At 41.2% G+C, this 18,795-nt stretch overlaps 1 long non-coding RNA gene across 1 annotated transcript; it reads left to right on the top strand.

Moving 5' to 3' along the window:
- Window positions 1-560: 560 nt before the first annotated feature.
- Window positions 561-2,795, top strand: LOC122553972. Its single transcript, XR_006312884.1, has 2 exons — window positions 561-1,124; window positions 1,255-2,795. It is a non-coding gene; the product is annotated as an uncharacterized LOC122553972 (long non-coding RNA).
- The last annotated feature ends 16,000 nt before the right edge of the window (window positions 2,796-18,795 follow it).

An 18,795-nucleotide genomic window follows, 5' to 3' on the forward strand; every position in this document is an offset into this window, starting at 1 on the left:
GCATAGACAAGTTGGACCGAAGGGTCTGTTTCTGTGTTGTACATCTCTATGGCTCTATGAAATGTATCTGATTAAAGGACCACGAACCTCTACCATTAAAGGCTGGGGATGCTGAATATATACAAGAAAGAGAGAGATAAATGTTTTGATTTTAAAGGCATCAAGGGACATGGAGAAAAAGTGGAAATCTGACATTGGGATAGAGAATCCCTGTAGAATGGAGAAGTAGACTGGAGGGACTGAATGGCCTGCTCCTACCTTCTCTTGCTAAGTTTACTTTTAGTCTTTCTTCTGGGTTCCCAGCTCAGTAGCTGCAAGGACGTGAAGTCCAGTTAAAGAACCAGACAAGATACCGTGTGAAAAACAGCAGCTCCAATATTGCAACGTCTCCAGCAATGTGGTTGGAGATTGCAATGTTCAAAGCTCCTGAGTGGAATTTGAATCCATGACTGTCCAAAGTGTGGGGAAGGGGGGAGGTGGGCCTGTCAGGGTGGTACAGCCGCCGTCCCGGCAATGCTTCTACAAATAAAAGGCGTTGTTTTCCCGGTATTTCAGAAGTACCTTAACTACATCCATCAAAGCGCGCATGTAAATATATATCTTTTTGAAAATTTGTCTTGTTGGACTATTTGTTTGAATGTGTGTGCGTTAGCGTGTTGGGTGGAGTGTCCATTGCTGTCTTCCCAAACCAGTTTAGCAGTTGTGCTTTTACTAGGGGTTGTTTCACTGTCGTTTCTGACAGGCTTGGTCAGGACAGATAAGTACATGCGGTTATTTTTTTCTCTCTCTCTGTCTCTCCTCTTAACAGAGAAGATGCAGTAGGTGTTGCAACCTGGAAAAACTGGTCATGTCAGGAGGGGACTTCATTCCTCTGTTAAGGTATGCATGCGACTCCCTGGAACAGCTATAAAAAGGGGCACCCGGCAAAGCCGCTTGTACAGAAGGCAATCAGGAAGTGTTTGTGTGTAGCACACATCTGTGTTAATGAGCAGTATGAGTTTGTCAGGTTAGCGGCTGTCCTGGTTGAAATCACCTTGTACGGATATTTTTTGGAGATGGTACAGGGGAGATTCTGTGAAATCTTTGCGATCACAAACGTCCCTATGGGGGCAGCGAAGGAAGCAGTAAGTGGAAACCAGGGTGGAATTAAGAAGCTGGGAAATCTCGAAGAATTGGATCGCTCTATTACTCTGAATGTGAACTCTGTGTGGTTTTTAACTGTTGCTACATTGATTCTCTTTTTTTTATTGCTAGCTGTTCCCTCGGATTTTTGGAGAACGGGCTCAAGTCACATGCTGGTCAGATGGCCAAGAGAATATTTAAAGGGACCCTGCTGATGCCGCGCCTGCAGGTTACAGTCCTCCGGGTGCAGTGGTTCTAAACAGTTCAACAGTTCTCTATCGACATTGTGAAATGTTTAGGACCACTTGATCCGCAGGACACTGACCGCCAGATAAGAGTTGTGAATGTTGCTTTGGAAACTGTGTCTTGGCGTTGTTAGATTTGCATACTGTAAACTGGGTTACATTTTATTCCAGAAACAGGTGTGCCAGTACTTTCCTATTGTATACAAACCAATAATACTTGTCCTCTGCCAAGCTGCTTCAGTTGCCCCTGAAACTGGTTACTTACAGAGAAACTGCCTTCCAAATATTTTACAAACAGGAGGCAGCTACACAGTTCATCACTGCTTCTGCTAGCTCTTTCAAAGAACCGGCACGTGTCGTCCGACATTCAGTCTCTTTCCTGTAAATTTATCTCCTGATATCTGTTCAACTCCCATTTAACATTGTTTACGGCATTCGCTTCAGTGTCTGAGAACTGAATGGAAAATGTCCTCATCATTTCCAATCTAGATATTTTGGGAATGTGTTTGAATCTAGATCCCTCTGGTTATTGATCCCTGACAGAGGGGATAGTTTTTTCTATAGTTATCAAAGCCTCTGATCTTGGAATTATGTTAACTTTGGCTTCTAAAAAGGAAACTTCCAATTGTTCCAATATTCCCATGTAAACAAAACTCATTCATCGCTGATCACACCCTTGTTAAAACTTCCTTTGTGTCCTTTCTAAAGTTTTTATGTTTTTCAGACATATAGCTCTCAATTGTCTGCGGTATTCCAACTCTGTCCTGGCCAATGATTTATGCATTTCTAATTTTTTTTGCAGTGTAAAATATATGTATTTGTAAAAATTCTGTTCTGTTGAACTATTTTGTGATGGTTCAGGCAGTGACTTGCATTTATGTAGTTACCTTCAATGCCTTTTTATTCCCAGAGCTGCTGTACAGACTGGAAGACCTGAATTTTGATTTCTATTGTGTTCTGAGTTAGTTAGCGGGAGCAGTAGAGTTGGGTTTAGTTCCCCATGAATTGTAGAGGTGAAAAGCAGTTTCAGTTCCCACATCTCACTACTGTTACCCAACTTTTAATGAAATTTTATATGTTCTGTTAAGACAGAGGCAGCTAAGTTTCTCTTGCATCTCAAAGAGACATGAATTGTCAAAGCATTCAAAGGAATAATGAACTTGATGTTGACTGTAATGATATCCAAATAATTTAAGTTGATTTCTTCAAGAGGTGGGGAAAGGTTAAATGAGAAAATAATATTTGCTGCAATTCACATCTTTTAATGAAAATGATACATAATATGGCTCTTCTTTTTCCCAAAATGTGATATCTGTTCCAAACAAACTTTCCGTTTTTAAAAAAAATTGATAAGCATGTTGTGAACTGGACATTTTTTGATTATGAATGACATTAAATGCAAAGCAATAAAGAAAAAGATGTAATGTGCATTGTTTGCAAACTCTCCTTGAAAATTTGATTTAATTCAAAGATTTGCCTTATTCTAACTGTATTGCACTTTCCATTTGTCACCACTATGCTTGCATACTTTGGTTTCCAGCCCTGCAAAAAATTGATTTTCAAAATTTTCATCGTTTTAAGTCCCTCCGTCGTCTTGCTCCTCCCTGTATCCGTTCCTTCGTGCAACACTCTGAAAGCTCCAATTCTCGCCTCTTAAATCCCTGATGTTCACCACTCCATCAGTGACTATATCTTGAACTGCTTAGACCCTAAGTTATTGGAACTCCTTTCTTGAGCCTCTGTTTCTCTCTCCTTTATTAAGATGCTTGTTAAAATCTAATGATTTGCTTAAGTATCTGCTCAAGTGACTCAATGCCAAATTCTGTTCCATCAAGTCACTTATGATAATAATATATCAATCTCTGCAAATCCTTTGAATGCTGATGATGAAACAGCAACAACCCAAAATATTAATTTGTTCTGTCCACAGATGCTGTTTTTAATTAGCTGAATATTTCCAGCACCTCTAGTATTTTGCTTTTCTGCACAGCTCTGATGCTATTTATCTTTTCCATTTTACTTTATTTGCATTTTAATGTGTTCATTTCCCACTAATGGAATTAAAGTTAGGTTAATCTTCAATTTGCATTTTTTCTGATATAAAAAGGCTTGGTATAATCTAATATTCTCTTACACTCACTGCATTGATAGTTACACTTTAAATTTAAACAATTCCCAAAATGTCTTTATTTCATGACTGCCAACAGCTCAACTGCGTTTTAAATTAAGGTAGTAGATATCTGGTCTGTGTACGTTCCCCTGTTCCAAAAGGTGTTGTGCTGGTTGGGAAGGGAAAAAAAATCAAAATCCTGTTTCCTGCATCAAATTCTTAGCTATGCATTTGTTTAGTTAATTACTTTCCTATCAACAACATATGACATAAGTAACATTACTGGAAGTACTACCTTTTTAAGCTTTTTCCCCTAATATCCAGTACTTCACATGAAGATATCTGTTCTACTTCTCCCTATGCTATTTATACCCACATGGGCAAAAGCCATCGATTCCTCACCTTCTTCCTCTAGTATACTGAAGCCCAAGGAAACAACAATCAATTCAATTTGCACAGATTTCTATATGTAAATAAAAGAAGCAAATCCCTGAACACTATAACTTGTCTGCTACACTTCCTCTTTATTTTCAGCTCTTCCTGCTGTTGCCCTAATCAGTCCCAAATTCTGGTTCCCTTTATAACAAAAAGTCACTGTCTTCCTTCAGGTATTGGGATCTTGCCTCGCCCTCAATGTGGTCTCCATAAATATCTCATTGATTTAAAACCTTCTCCCTCTCTAATATTTTGAAAAATGAGTTGTTTTTCTTTCAACGTGGCTCTAATGAAAGTAAAGAGAAACTAAAATTCATAGGCACTTGATTAAAATATATCAAAAGCTCTACTATTTGTATTTCTATGGCTGCTACTTAATTTTGTAGCAATACATTTGGTCATTTATAATTCAGGTGGATGGGAGTGGGAGGGGTACTCTCTATCACAACACACATTTTAGGTGCAGTAATGTAGTGAACAAAATGATAAGAACTAAACAGCATCAGAGCTGTGCAGGGTGAGGCTGAAGGAATGAACCATAGAGCTGCAATTTAATAACCATATGTTCCTCCAGGCAATAGGGTTCAAATAGAAAATTTCAGAATTAAATGCAAAGTAACTGAAAAATAGACTTATACTCACTGATGATTTGTTTTAATATGGATTGGCAGATGCATTGAGGCTCCACTCAATTGAAGTCTTCAACTGATCAATGCAGAACCATGTAAACAAACTCATCTCTAAACTTCAAGACTTAGATCTTGGCTCCCCCGTCTGTTACTGGATCTTTGACTTCCTGACCCATAGATTGTAATCAGTAAGGATAGGTGACAACACCTCCATTGGTAATTCTTAACACCAGTGCCCCATAGGGCTGCATAATCAGTGCCCTGCTATACTCTTTATACACTCATGACTACATGGCCAAATTCCACCCCAAACTCCCTTTACAAGTTTGCTGCAGGCAGCACAATATTGGGTAGGATCTTAAACAATGATGAGACAGAGTGCAGGAAAGAAATTGAGTGCTTAGCAGCATGGTAAAATGACAACAATCTTTCCATCAGCATCAGCAAAATGAAGGAGCTGGTCATTGACTTCAGGAAGTGGAGTGGAGGGCACGCCCCTGTCTGCATCAATGGTGCTGAGGTGGAGATGGTTGGTGGCATCAAGTTCCTGGGAATGATGATCACAAACTATCTGTCCTGGTTCATCCAAAGTCAAGAAAACAGAACACTGTCTCTACTTCCTCAGGAGGCTAAGGAAATTTGGCATGTTCACAAGTACGCTTACCAATGTTTATAGATTTATCATACAAAGCATCCTATCTGGACGTATTAAAACATGGAATGGCAACTACCCTTCCCAAGAGCACAAGAAACTACTGAGTTGTGAACATAGCCCAGTCCATCACACAAACCAACCTCCCATCCATTGACTCCATCTATGCTTCCCACTGTCTCGGGAAAACAATCAACATAATCAAAGACCCCTCCCACTCCAGCTATACTCTTCCACCCTCTTCCATCGGGCAGAAGTTAGAAAGTACTAGCAGATTCAAGAACAGCTTCTTCCATACTGACATCAGATTTATGAGCAGACCTCATAAATTGGAGTTGATCTTTTTATGCATCTTCTCTGTAGCTGTAATAGTATATTCCACATTCTGTTCTGCTATCCTGATGTACTTCTGAAAGGCATGATTTGTATGGATAGCATGCAAACCAAGACTTCTCACTCTACCTCAGTGCATGTGAAAATAAAAACTCAATTCAAATCAGGTCAAAAAGATCATGGCCAATCTGATTGTAACCTCAAAACCACATTCCAACCTAGCCCTAATACCTTTCAACTCTTACTTAACATGAATCTACCCACCTCTGCCTTAAAAATACTCAAGTACTCCATTTCCACCACCTCTTCAGGGAGAAAGTTCCAAAGACGAGTAACCTTATAGAGCTTTATAAAATCATGAGGGGCATGGATCGGGTAAATAGGCAAGGCATTTTCCTTGGGGTGGGGGAGTCCAGAACTGGAGGATATAGGTTTAGGGTGAGAGGGGCAAGATATAAAAGAGATCTAAGGGGCAATTATTTCACGCAGAGGGTGGTGCTTGTGTGTAATGGGCTGCTAGAGGAAGTGGTGGAGGCTAGTACAATTGCAACATTTAAGAGGCATGTGCATATGAATAGGAAGGGTTTAGAGGGATATAGGCCAGGTGTTGGCAGGTGGGAATAGATTGGGTTGGGATATCTGGTTGGCATGGACGGGTTAGACCAAAGGGTCTATTTCTGTGCTGTACATCTCTCTGACTCTATGACCCTTAGAGAGAAAAAAGAAATCTTGGATTTAAATGGGAGAGCCCTGCTTTTTAAAGAGTGATCCCTAGTTTTAGATACTCCAATAAGAGGAAACATCGTCTCCACATCTACCCGTCTAAACATTTCAGATTTCAGTCAGGTCACCTCTTACTCTTTTAAAGGCTAGTCGATACAATCCTAGTCTGTCCAACCTTTCCTCTTAAGACACCCACTCATTCCCGATATTAGTCTAGTAAACTATCGCTAAATTGTCTCCAAAGCATTTACATTCTTCCTGAAATAAGGTGAACAACATAGTGCACAGTACACCAAATGCAGCTTCATCAGTGCCCTGTGTAACTGAACCAGACTCACCCTGCTTTTGTATTAAATTTCCCTCCTGATAACTTATAATATTCTATAAACTTTGTTAATTGCCTGCTTTACCTACTTTCTAACCTTTTGTAATTCATGCATGAGGGTACCCTGAACTCTGCATCTCAGAGCTCTGCAATCTCTCACCATTTAGACAAAATGCTGCCTGTCAAAATGAACAATTTCACATTTTCCCAAATTATACCTTATTGGCCACATTTTACCCACTAATATAACCTATGAATTTTTTTTGTTATGTCATATTAAAGGCAGAAGTTTATCCTGTTTTTCTTTTTTTTTAAATGCTTGGTTAAAAATAAAACAAAACACCCCATAAGTTAACAGTGGAGTCGAATGTCTGCAGTCACACCCCATAAGTTAACAGTGGAGTCGAATGTCTGCAGTCAGTAATTCTGGTGCAATTTGCAGCCCAAGTTAACATCTGTTTAAAAAGTAGCATTCTACCACCACTAACATTTCCTAACCAAACCTTCACTCAGACACAACTGCATACTGCTGAACACAAATCTGTCATAAACCAGCATAAATGGATTGGATATTAAAATACATGTTTCAAAAATTGTCTCAAAATACTGTGATATATTGAAGAGTAGTAAAGTATTATACTTTTATTGATACAGCTGCAAATTGAGGTCATCAGAAAAAAAATTAAAATCACTAAGTTCATCACCCATGAATAACTTGGCTTTAAAACACAGAAACTTACTGTTAAAATATGCAAATTTTTTTAACTTAGATTCAGGTTCAGTAATTAACTCCTTCATAATTTGAAAACATATTCTAAACCTTTCAAAATGTTCTTACTGGTGTCTTTAAACATGAATGATTCAGTCTATTTTTGGAGACTTCTGAAATGTCTGCAAACAAGAATGTAGAACAAGAATGCCCAGTGACAATAAATTCACCCGAGAGAGGCCAAACTCTAACACAATGATTTTTACAATAAAAAAACTACCATTTGTAAATATGATTTTTCAGACCACAAGGTGCCTCAAGTCAAATTACAATCAATTGTAAAGTGCAAAATTCACCACAAATGTTATCTTGTCCCATTGACTAACTTTCTTTCTCTTTGGGCTCTATCTCTACCAATCAGCTCATGTCTTTCACCTCCCCCATCCCCACGCCCCCCCAACCCCGACTCCCTTGTCGTCAGCATAAATGTCACATTTTCCTCGTTCCCAACTGTTCTAAATTGGAGTCTTTCAGATTGGAGGCCTGGCTGTGACCAGTGGAGTGATGCAAGGATCGGTGCTGGGTCCTCTACTTTTTCTCATTTATATAAATGATTTGGATGTGAGCTTAAGAGATATAATTAGTAATTTTGCAGATGACACCAAAATTGGAGGTATAGTGGACAGAGAAGAAGGTTACCTCGGTTACAGTGGGATCTTGATCAGATGAGCCAATGGGCTGAGGAGTGGCAGATGGAGTTTCATTTAGATAAAGGTGAGGTGCTGCATTTTGGAAAAGCAAACCTTAGCAGGACTTATACACTTAATGGTAAGGTCCTTGGGAGTGTTCCTGAACAAAGAGTCCTTGGAGTGTAGGTTCATAGTTCCTTGAATGTGGGGTCACAGGTGGACACGATAGTGAAGAAGGCGTTTGGTATGCTTTCCTTTATTGGTCAGAGTATTGAGTGCAGGAGTTGGGAGGTCATGTTGCGGCTGTACAGTACATTGGTTAGGCCACTGTTGGAATATTGCATGCAATTCTGGTTTCCTTCCTATTGGAAGGATGTTGTGAAACTTGAAAGGGTTCAGAACAGATTTACAAGGACTTGAGCTATCAGGAGAGGTTGAATAGGCTAGGGCTGTTTTCCCTGGAGCATTGGAGGTTGAGGGGTGACCTTACAGAGATTTATAAAATCATGAGGGGCATGGATAGGATAAATAGACAAAGTCTCTTCCCTGGGATGGGGGAGTCCAGAACTGGAGGGTATAGGTTTTGGATGAGAAGGGAAAGATATAAAAGAGACCTAAGGAGCAACTGTTTCACATAGAGGGTGGTACGTGTATGGAATGAGTTGCCAGAAGAAGTGGTGGTGTCTAGTACAATTGCAACATTTAAAAGGCATCTGGATGAGTATATGGACAGGAAAGGTTTGGAGGGATATCAGTCGGGTGCAAGTAGGTGGGACTGGATTGAGTTGGGATATCTGGTCGGCATGGACAAGTTGACCAGAGGGTCTGTTTCCGTGCTGTACATCTTTATAATTCTATAACTCTATGTAAGCGTCCTTGTTATTCACTGTTCCAGGGATGAGTATAGGCCCAGGGAGATTGCGTCGGCTGTGACAGTAGGCGAATTGCAGTGAATCAAGGCCATCTGGGAGGCTGGCATTGAGGTGTGATTTGATTTGATTTGTCACATGTACCTAAGTACTTTGAAAAGTTTTGTTTTATGTGCAGTGCAGACAGATCATAAAATACAAGGACAAATACAATGAGGCATACAAAGTTACAGCTGTATAAACAGCAAAATCATCATTAGATTTGAAACTTGAGAGGTCCATTCAGCAGTCTAATAACAGTGGGGAAGAAGCTGTACTTGAACTTTACTAACCTCTCAAAGCACTTCACAATGATGGATGTTAAGGCACGTTGCCTAACTTTTTTTTGGCACTAGCATGATACTGGTCTTCTTGGAGCAGGATGAAACCTCACGTCAGAGTACAGAGAGATTAAACCTATGTACAAATACTTTTGCCAGCTAATCCACGCAGGATCTGATCAGAAGCCTAAAGTGTCCGTCTGGGTTGTTGCTTTCCATGGGTTCACTCTCAAGAAGGTGACATCATTTCACTGACCTTATGTTCAAAATGACCATAGAATGCATTGAGTTCAATGGGTTGGGATGCATCGTTGGCAGCGATTCTACTCGACATCATTTTGTAACATATTATGGCGTCAAAGCCTTGTCACAGCTGATATATGTTCACGTGGTCAGACTGGGATTCTAGTTTAGTCTGGTATTGTCTCTCAGTGGCCCTGATGGCTTTGCATAGATCATACCTAGAGTTCCTGTGTAGGCCAGCGTCACCCGACTTGAATGCTTCAGACCAGGACTTCAACAGGGAGTGGATTTCCTGGTTTATCCATGGTTTCCAGTTGGGGAATTCTCAGATTAATGTCTTTGGCTCGCAGTCATCTATACAGTTACTGATGAAGTCTGTGACGGACGTGACATAGTCATTTAGGATGACCGCTGAGTTGTTGAATATCGACCAGTCCGCGAACTCCAAGCAGTCACATCGAAGCTCATCCATTACCTCACGCCAACACAGTATGATGTTTGGTACCTGATCCTCACGTTTCAGTTTTCGCTTGTTAGCCAGGAGAAAGAGCGCAGCGTTATGGTCTGATTGACCAAAATGCAGGCGGGGAATGGCAGCTTTGATGATTGTGTAGCAATGGTCAAGGGTGTTTGGGCCTCAGGTGGGTCAGGAGATGTGTTGATGGCATCTGGGTAGCACACTCTTGCGGTTGGCCTGGTTAAAGTCACCGGCAACGATGAACAAGGCTTTGTGGTATTCCATCTGAAAGCTATTTGTGGTGGTGAATACTTCATCAAGGGGAGGGCATGGCCTAGTGGTATTATCTCTAGACCATTAATCCAGAAACTCTGCTAATGTTCTGGGGACCCGTGTTCAAATCCTCCCATGGCAGATGGTGGAATTTGGATCGGAGGCTGAGGGGTGACCTTATAGAGGTTTACAAAATTATGAGGGGCATGGAAAGGGTAAATAGGCAAAGTCTTTTCCCTGGGGTCGGAGAGTCCAGAACTAGAGGGCATAGGTTAGGGTGAGAGGGGAAAGATATAAAACATACCCAAAGGGCAACTTTTTCACACAGAGGGTGGTACGTGTATGGAATGAGCTGCCAGAGGAAGTGATGGAGGCTGGTATAATTGCAACATTTAAGAGGCATTTGGATAGGTATATGAATAGGAAGGGTTTGGAGGGATATGGGCCAGGTGCTGGCAGGTGGGACTAGATTGGGTTGGGATATCTGGTTGGCATGGACGGGTTGGACCGAAGGGTCTGTTTCCATGCTGTACATCTCTATGATCTATGATCTGAATCTGGAATTAGGCATCTACTGATGACCATGAAACCATTGCCGATTGTCGGAAAAACCCATGTGGTTCACGAATGTCTTTCAGGGAAGGAAATTTGTCATCCTCACCCAGTCTGGCCTGCAGGTGACTCCAGCCCTTCAGCAATGCAGTTCACTCTCAACTGCCCTCTGAAATACACTAGCAAGCTAGTTCAAGGGCAGCTAGTGATGGGCAATAAATGCTGGCCAGCCAGCTATGCCCGTGTCCCTCAAGTGAATTTAAAAACTTTTCACTTCTACATGGGGTGGGATAGTAATTGCTGTCAGGATAGCAGGAGTGAACTCCCAAGACAAGTAGTAACGTCTTCATTTCATCATTAGACACTCTAGGTCCCAGGAACATTAACTCGCCAGGGTCATCATGTTCAAGCACCAATCAGGAGGCAGACGACTCCATCCCTTCCCTTGCCTGAGGACACTGTGTGGTCCATCCGGTAGATTGAGAAACCCTCAGTTTGGAAGGCACAGTCAGGTGAAACAGGAGTGAGTCATGTCTCTGTAAAACAGAGCAGTCAGCAGTATCTCAATTCCTTTTGGTCGGTGAGTCCAGCTTTATAGTTCATCCAGCTTGTTTTTAATGATGTGGACATTTGCCAGGAGTATGCTGGGGAGGGGGGAAGCCTCGAAACCAGCATGTCTCCCACATTTCCTGGGTAAGTGGCTACTTCTGGGGATCAGTATGGTTGGTCTGCGATTCTAGGACATAAGCGGGTGTGTCCGGTAGGGTCTGGAGGTCTTGTTCTTAATCTGGTCAGGCCTCAATGTCAGGATTCCAAGAGGTTCTTTTTCCATTGGGTCCATGTGGGTCCACTGCAAAGAGCCAGGTCACCGCTCAACATCTGGGTCAGGCCTTCAAGAAGCCGGTAAATGCTGGTCTCTTTATTGTCACGGTCATGCTTCCTGCATCAGCTCCATCTGTTCACGCAGTCAGGCGCTCCAGGAGGTCCTGGTATTGTCAGCTCAGATGCAGTTGGCCCAGGCGGAGGGGGCGGGGTTGGTTGTTCCCAGAGGTCAAAAGATCACCAGACCTGTCAGTAGATTGAAGAGAACATTTTTAGTAATTCTGACAGACTTATAGTTGAGATTTAAAAGAGTAAAGCAATTATAAACGATGCGAGGGGATAATCTGCTGGAGACAGATCGCAAAGAGTTACCATGCTCTAGCACCATCTTTCAAAGCTTTTGAATGGCAGAGCGGGCTTGAATGCCTGAATAGCTTACTTTTGCTCCTGAAATGTGTTCAAATGTTGATAATTCTTATGTGTTATAAATTTGATCATTTTGTTTCATGGTTCCCCTATGGAGATCATAGCACCACCATGTTAAATACTTCACCAGCTGGGGTGGGTCAGAGTGCCAGCAGTCAATACCATCTATAAGATGCACTGGAGAAACCCAGTAAGCTTCCTTTGATAGCTTCTTCCAAACTCTCAATCTCTACTAGTAGGAAGAACATGGAGAGGTGACAGAAGGATCAGTGGTCACCATCAAATTCCTTTCAAGTTGAAAGTGAGCAGTAGACCAATAATTCCAGCCATAATTGAATAGAATCCCTACAGTGTGGAAATAGGCTGTTTGGACCAATTAGTCCATACCAACTCGCTGAAGCGCATTCCACCCAGACCCAGCTCCCTATCCAACCCTGTAACCTTGCATTTCCAATGGCTATCACACCTAATCTACACATCCCTGAACACTATGGGCAATTTAGCATGGCCAATCCACCTAACTTGCACATCTTTGGAGTGTGGGAGGAAACCAGAGTACTTGGAGGAAATTCACGCAGACACGGGGAGAATGTTTAAGTTCCACACAGACAGTCGCCTGAGGGTGGAATCAAACCTAGGTCCCTGGCACTGTGAGGCAGCAGTGCTAACTACTGAGCAACTCTGCTGGCAGTCTCAGTGAGTTGTACACTCTATGAAGACTAATAATTTGCTGCTCAAGCAAATCTTTTTTATTTTTCTTTCTCATCAGATCACATCCATTAGAAATCAAATCCAAAGTGGATTAACAGAGTTAAGAGAAAAATCAGCCAGGATCTACTTGCATGGGGAAATTGACCCAAGGGGATGAATGACCTATAAGAGCCTGATGGCTATATGTGTTGAACACGGTCAGTTTCAGTTCAGTTCCTGAGCTCGTGGTGATCATAGCCAAGCAAAAAAAAAACCTAATTCAGAAGCCTCAGATCCAATATCATACTTTTGCAGTAGCAACTGTTCCACTGAAGATGGAACTGAGGCCTGCAAAGGAATAGAAATCTGATTTCCCAATGCTCATTGAAATGAATAAAACATGTGAAAAAGGAAATGGGATTTGCTTGTGTGCAAGGGAATAGAATCCCTGCTGATTTGTAAAAGGCATTTAACAAATTTCACAAGTTTTTATTTCCAGCTTTTGGCTGGTTACATTACTGGTTAATTGAGATTGTAATGATTCATGAGCAACTGTTATTAATGTTCTGAAAAAGAGTCATTGACCTAAAACGTTGAGTCTGCTTTGTCTCCAGACCTGCTGAGTTCTTTCAGCAATTTCTATTTTTGTTTCAGATTTCCAGCATCTGCGGGTCTGTTTTTGTTTAGTTACTGTCACTTGTTTGATTACTTAATTGCAAAAAACACTGCAGATACTGTAAACTTGGAATAAAACAGAAAATTTTGCGTTGTAAATAGTCAGCTTTTCTGGCAGTAACCATGGAAAGAAAAACAGAGTTGATACTTTGGGTCGAATGTGACTTTTCAACCAAAGGAAGATGGAAATGTGATGAATTTTATGTTGTTGACAGATGTGGGGGAGAAAGGACAAAAGGAATAGTATGTATAAGAGGAACAAGCGGAAGAAATTAAATGACAAAGTTGCCATGGAACAAAAGACAGTGGGAGTGGTAACTTTGACAGTAAAGCAACAAAGCACTGTTCCAGATTGAGTGTGCTTAGCAGGATAATGAACAGCTCTGTCTGACAACAAAAACATGGCAACGACACAGAGTCAAAATAAAGAACAGAGTTCAGGGTCTGAAGTTGTTGAACTCGATGATGAACTTAAAAGACTGCAAAGGGCCTAATTGAAAAAAGTTTCTCAAGCATGTATGAAGATTCACTGGCACTTTTGAACTAGGCCGAATTAAGAATTGTGAGCATGAGAGCGTAGTGGTGAAGGAAAATAGCAAGCAACTGAAAATCCTTGAGGTCATCCTCGCATGCTGGGTGGAAGTATTCCACAATGTGGTCATCTGATCTGTGTTCGGTCTCTGCAATGTAAAGGAAATTGCAATATAATCAACAAATTCATTACACTGAATTGAAAAAGTCAGAAGTGAATTCTCCTGACAAAGGAGCAGCACTCCGAAAGCTTGTGATTTTAAATGAACCTGTTGGACTACATTCTGGTATCATGTGATTTCTGACTTTGTCCACCCTAGTCCAACACAGGAATTTCCATATCGTGAATTGAAAAATTACAAGAGAATCACTGCTTCATTGACAGTATTATACCAACTGCAATTGCACAGGAAATGCTCCAGGAAGGAGAGGAAGCAGTGGGGTTGATGGGAGTAGATCAAGGTGTCAATTTCTGAATGGTCCATTCGGAATGTTGACGTGAGGGACAGATGCATTTGATGGTGGCATTCATGCTGGAGATGGTGGAAAAGTAGTTGATCCTTTGAATGTGGGTAGAAAGCAAGGACTAAGGGAATTCTAACATAGCCTCGGAGGGATGTAAAAGTGTGAGGTAAATTGTTTGGACACAGTTGAGGTTCTTGTCATTCACAATACGAGGGAATGCTCGGTTGAGGAGAAAGAAAGCAAAAGCAAATATTGCAGATGCAAGAAATCCGAAATAAAAACAGAACTGAACACGTCTGCCAGCAACTATGGAGATGGAAAGAAAATTAATTTTTGGGTCTAATATGACTCTTTTAATTCTGAAGTAAAGCCTTATCAAATTCAAAACATTAGTTCTGTTTCTGTCTCAACAGATGCTGCTTATTTGGGATATGGAGTAAGGGTCTAGGTTTCAATGATGCACAATGTTTCAGGAGTCATTCAATGGAAAGGGCTGGATGACCTTTTTTCGCTTTTGTTACATTTCTTACAGCTAGTTGATAAAGGAGGAGACCAGAGTTAATCCTTACTCACATTTAAATTTATTTAAATTTATTCATTAAGTGAGATGTTGCAAATGTACTGTTCCAAAACCAAGCATCATCATTACAGAAAAATAAATGCAAAGAACTGTGAATGCTGGAAATCTGAAACAGCAATAGACTGTTGGAGAAGCACAGCAGGTCTGGCAGCATCTTTCAGGGGTCACCAGACTGGATATGTGAATTGTTTTTTTCTCTCTGTGAATGTTACTGGATTGTTTGTGTTTCTCTGGGACTCTCTGCTTTCGTGTCATTATGGATCTCTTTTTTAAAATTATTTTTATCCACCATTAGGAAAACACTCATGTGGCCAATTGAATATTTGTAAGCAAAGTCTGTTAAGGGCAATGCTAATGTTAAAAAAAATGATGGGATTGGGTAGAAAGAGAGGGAGGGTAATAAATCAGAAATGGAATTGGAGGGGGAAATAAAGCACTCGATCCCCCACAGTGCTACCTGTCTATAAAGGCATCAACAGCAGTGATGGACACTGCATGCTCCCTCTCCAATGACGCCTAGACTCAAATATAACTGGGCACGAGGGGCAGGTAGTTGGCAGAGATCTCCCCCTCTACAGCCCGCTGCCTGGACCTATTTATAGCTATGCCCAGGAGCAGACCCAGGACGAACTCCTCCAATCTGCCCACACCCCTCTGCATTGCGTGCCCCAAAGATCAGGAGCATGGGATTGAAGTGCAACCAAAAACACAGCAAAAGGATTTTCAATAACTCAAAAGGGATTGAAAACATCTACAATCAATACATACATAGTCCACAGATTCCACAGTACTGCAAAATAAACAGTTGGGATTAGGTACCTATGCTATTTGGAAAACTGGTGAATTCTAATTAATTCAATAAATTTTACAAAGCAACCCTTACAAGAACACTATAATAAAAAAAACTAAACTTCAAAGCAAACTGAACAGATTCAAATTGACGTTTGATTTTGAGGGCTGATAATTTATCCAGATCCTGTGATGCCCATGTGCTTTGGAAGGTCTAAAATGCACAAGTGTGCTCCCTCTGCATGGGCACCTGGGCACAAATATCAGCACCAAGTGTCTCCTGATAAATGCACAAATCGTTATCCAAAAGATACTCCCCGCGTGTTAACACTTTCTCTTCATTTATGAAAGTAGCATGTGTTTATACGAGTAACATTCTTTTCATTTCTTTGTATATTCATTAACTAGATATTCTGTACATTTCCTGATGGTTGACCACAGTACTGTTAGCAAAGAATGAAGGTCATCTCATTTACCAAGCTTTTAAGCCAAAGAATGCTTACAAATTGGGAAACTGAAATCTAGTAACTTATTAGTCAGTACTATAAAAATAACCATGAAAGTTCCTGAAGTTCGTAAAACACAACTGATTAATGAAGGCCCTTCAGGGATGGGTGGGATTGTACATTTTCAGTTGGGACAATATTTATCTAGTTGCAGGCAATCCTTTGACCAAAATATTAGTGAGAAAGTCATCACCCACCTTGCCAAGCCCAGATGGCTGCTATTTAGCCATTTAACACAATGACGAGCGTTAACTAGATGGAGATGGGCCTTTGGGAAGTAATTCTACTTCCTGGCCAATCACGTGGCTACAAACCCACTTGCAGGGGGCTGTAAAATGTGCCCCTGGTTTGGATTAACTAGGCCTCCAGTTCCATATTGGACGTTTAATTTTTTTTACTGAAATGACCCAGCAAGTAATTTACTCGTAAACAATCAGAACATTCAAATATGAGTACCGCAGTTGTTCAAGGATAAGGCCAATGATATATGTTTCTCAAGGTAACTAGATATAGGCATTATATGTGACCCTGTCAGTATGGTCCATGTGCAAAGAACAAATAAAATAAAAGATTTGGTTTTCACTCAGTGTGGGGTGAGCTCTTCTTAACCAAGGAAGTTCTACAGGAGATTTCATCGGGCTTACTGGCCAGTCAAAGGAAGGGAGAAGATCAAACAGCTCCTGTGCTCCTTTATTACTATCTTATAATCTCTATGAAAAGATGAATGTGTGCCAATGTCTAGTGAGAACAGGGTTTGGGTCAATTATAATATCCCCCAGAAGAATTGCCCAACCCCTCCTTATTGTGTAGGTTGATGATCATTAGGGCCATTTGGCAATGAAGTCTTGTTAAGGTAGCAGATGCCCATGGAAATTAACTCCAGCAATGGTGTATGGGTTGCCTGTTATAGGGGCCTGAATGACCTGGGCTATGGAAAAAAACATTGAAGAATCATTAGGGTCACACAGTGACACAGCACCAGGGACCCAGATTCGATTCCAGCCTCAGGCGACTGTCTGTGTGGAGTTTGCACATTCTCCCTCGGTCTGTGTTGGTTTCCTCTGGGTGCTTCGGTTTCCTCCCACAATCCAAAGATGTACAGGTTAGGTGAATTGGCCATGCTAAATTGCCCATAGTGTCCAGGGATGTGTAGGTTAGGTGCATTAGTCAGGGGTAAATGTAGGATAGGGAAATGGGTCTGGGTGGTTCCTCTTCGGAGGGTCGGTGTGGACTTGTTGGGCTGAAGGCCCTATTTCCACACTGTAGGGATTCTTACATACTTGCTGCACCTTTCAATTACATTTCAAGTGTCAAGTTGAGATTTGCTCTAAGCAGCAGCGTTGCCCATTAATGGGAATTATTGCTTTTAATTAGTTAAAAGAACAAAGAGCAGAACAGCACACGAACTGACCCTTCAAACCACCAAGACTGAACCAACACATGATGTCTTTCTAAACTAAAACCCTCTTCTTCTGCACTGTCCATATCCATTTATTCCTAGCCTAATCATATATCTGTCAAGATGACTCTTGAATGTTTACTACCTCATCTGGCAGCACATTCCAGGCACTAACAGGCCTCTGTGAAAGAAAATGTGCCTTTCATATTTCATTTAAGCTTTTCCCCATTTTACCTTAAACCTATGTCCCCTAGAATTTGACATTTTTACCCTGTGGAAAAGTCTCCAACTATCCATTCTATCCATCCCTCACTTAATTGTGTAAACTTCTATCAGGTCGCTCCTCAGCCTCCAAAGTTCAAGTGAAAACAAACCAAGTTTGTCCAATCTCGCCGCAAAACTAAACAACATCCTGGCAAACCTTTTCTGTGTCCTTTCCAAAGCTTCCTCATCCTTGTGATAGTGTGGTGACCAGAACTGTATAGAATATTCCAAGTGTGGCCTAAGTAAAGTTCTAAACAGCTTCAAATGACTTGTCAATTTTTTTCTCTATGCTCCAAGTGATGAAGGCAAATATCCCATATGCCTTCTTGACCACCTTCTCCACTTTTATTGCTACTTTCAGGGAATTGTAGTCCTGTATACCTAAAACTCTCTGTATGTTAATGCTTGTAAGGGTTTTGCCATTCACTGTATACTTCCCTCCTGCATTAGACCTTCCAAATGCATTACTTTACATTTGTCATTTCTCCATCCATTTATATCCTCCAGCCCAGTGATAGCCTACTGTATCCTCTGGCAAACTTCCTAATTATCCATAGCCCCCCACTTTTTGTTTCATCCAAAACTTACTATTCAGGCCACCTACATTCCTTCCAAATCATCTGTATATGTAACAAGCAACAGGGGTCTCAGCCTATGATTACCACTGCTCACAAATTTCCAGTCTCAGAGTAGCACCCTTCCTCCACTCCTCTGTCTTTTATGACTAAGCCAGTTCTATATCCATCTTATCAGCTCACTGTGCATCTGAAGTGACTTCACCTTCTGTATTGGCCTTAGAACATAGAACATAGAACATAGAACAATACAGCACAGAACAGGCCCTTCGGCCCACGACATTGTGCCGAACATTTGTCCTAGCTTAAGCACCCATCCATGTACCTATCCAATTGCCGCTTAAAGGTCACCAAAGATTCTGACTCTACCACTCCCACAGACAGCGC

Source organism: Chiloscyllium plagiosum, chromosome 10 (genome assembly GCF_004010195.1).
Source record: "Chiloscyllium plagiosum isolate BGI_BamShark_2017 chromosome 10, ASM401019v2, whole genome shotgun sequence".
NCBI classification, from domain to species: Eukaryota; Metazoa; Chordata; class Chondrichthyes; order Orectolobiformes; family Hemiscylliidae; genus Chiloscyllium; species Chiloscyllium plagiosum.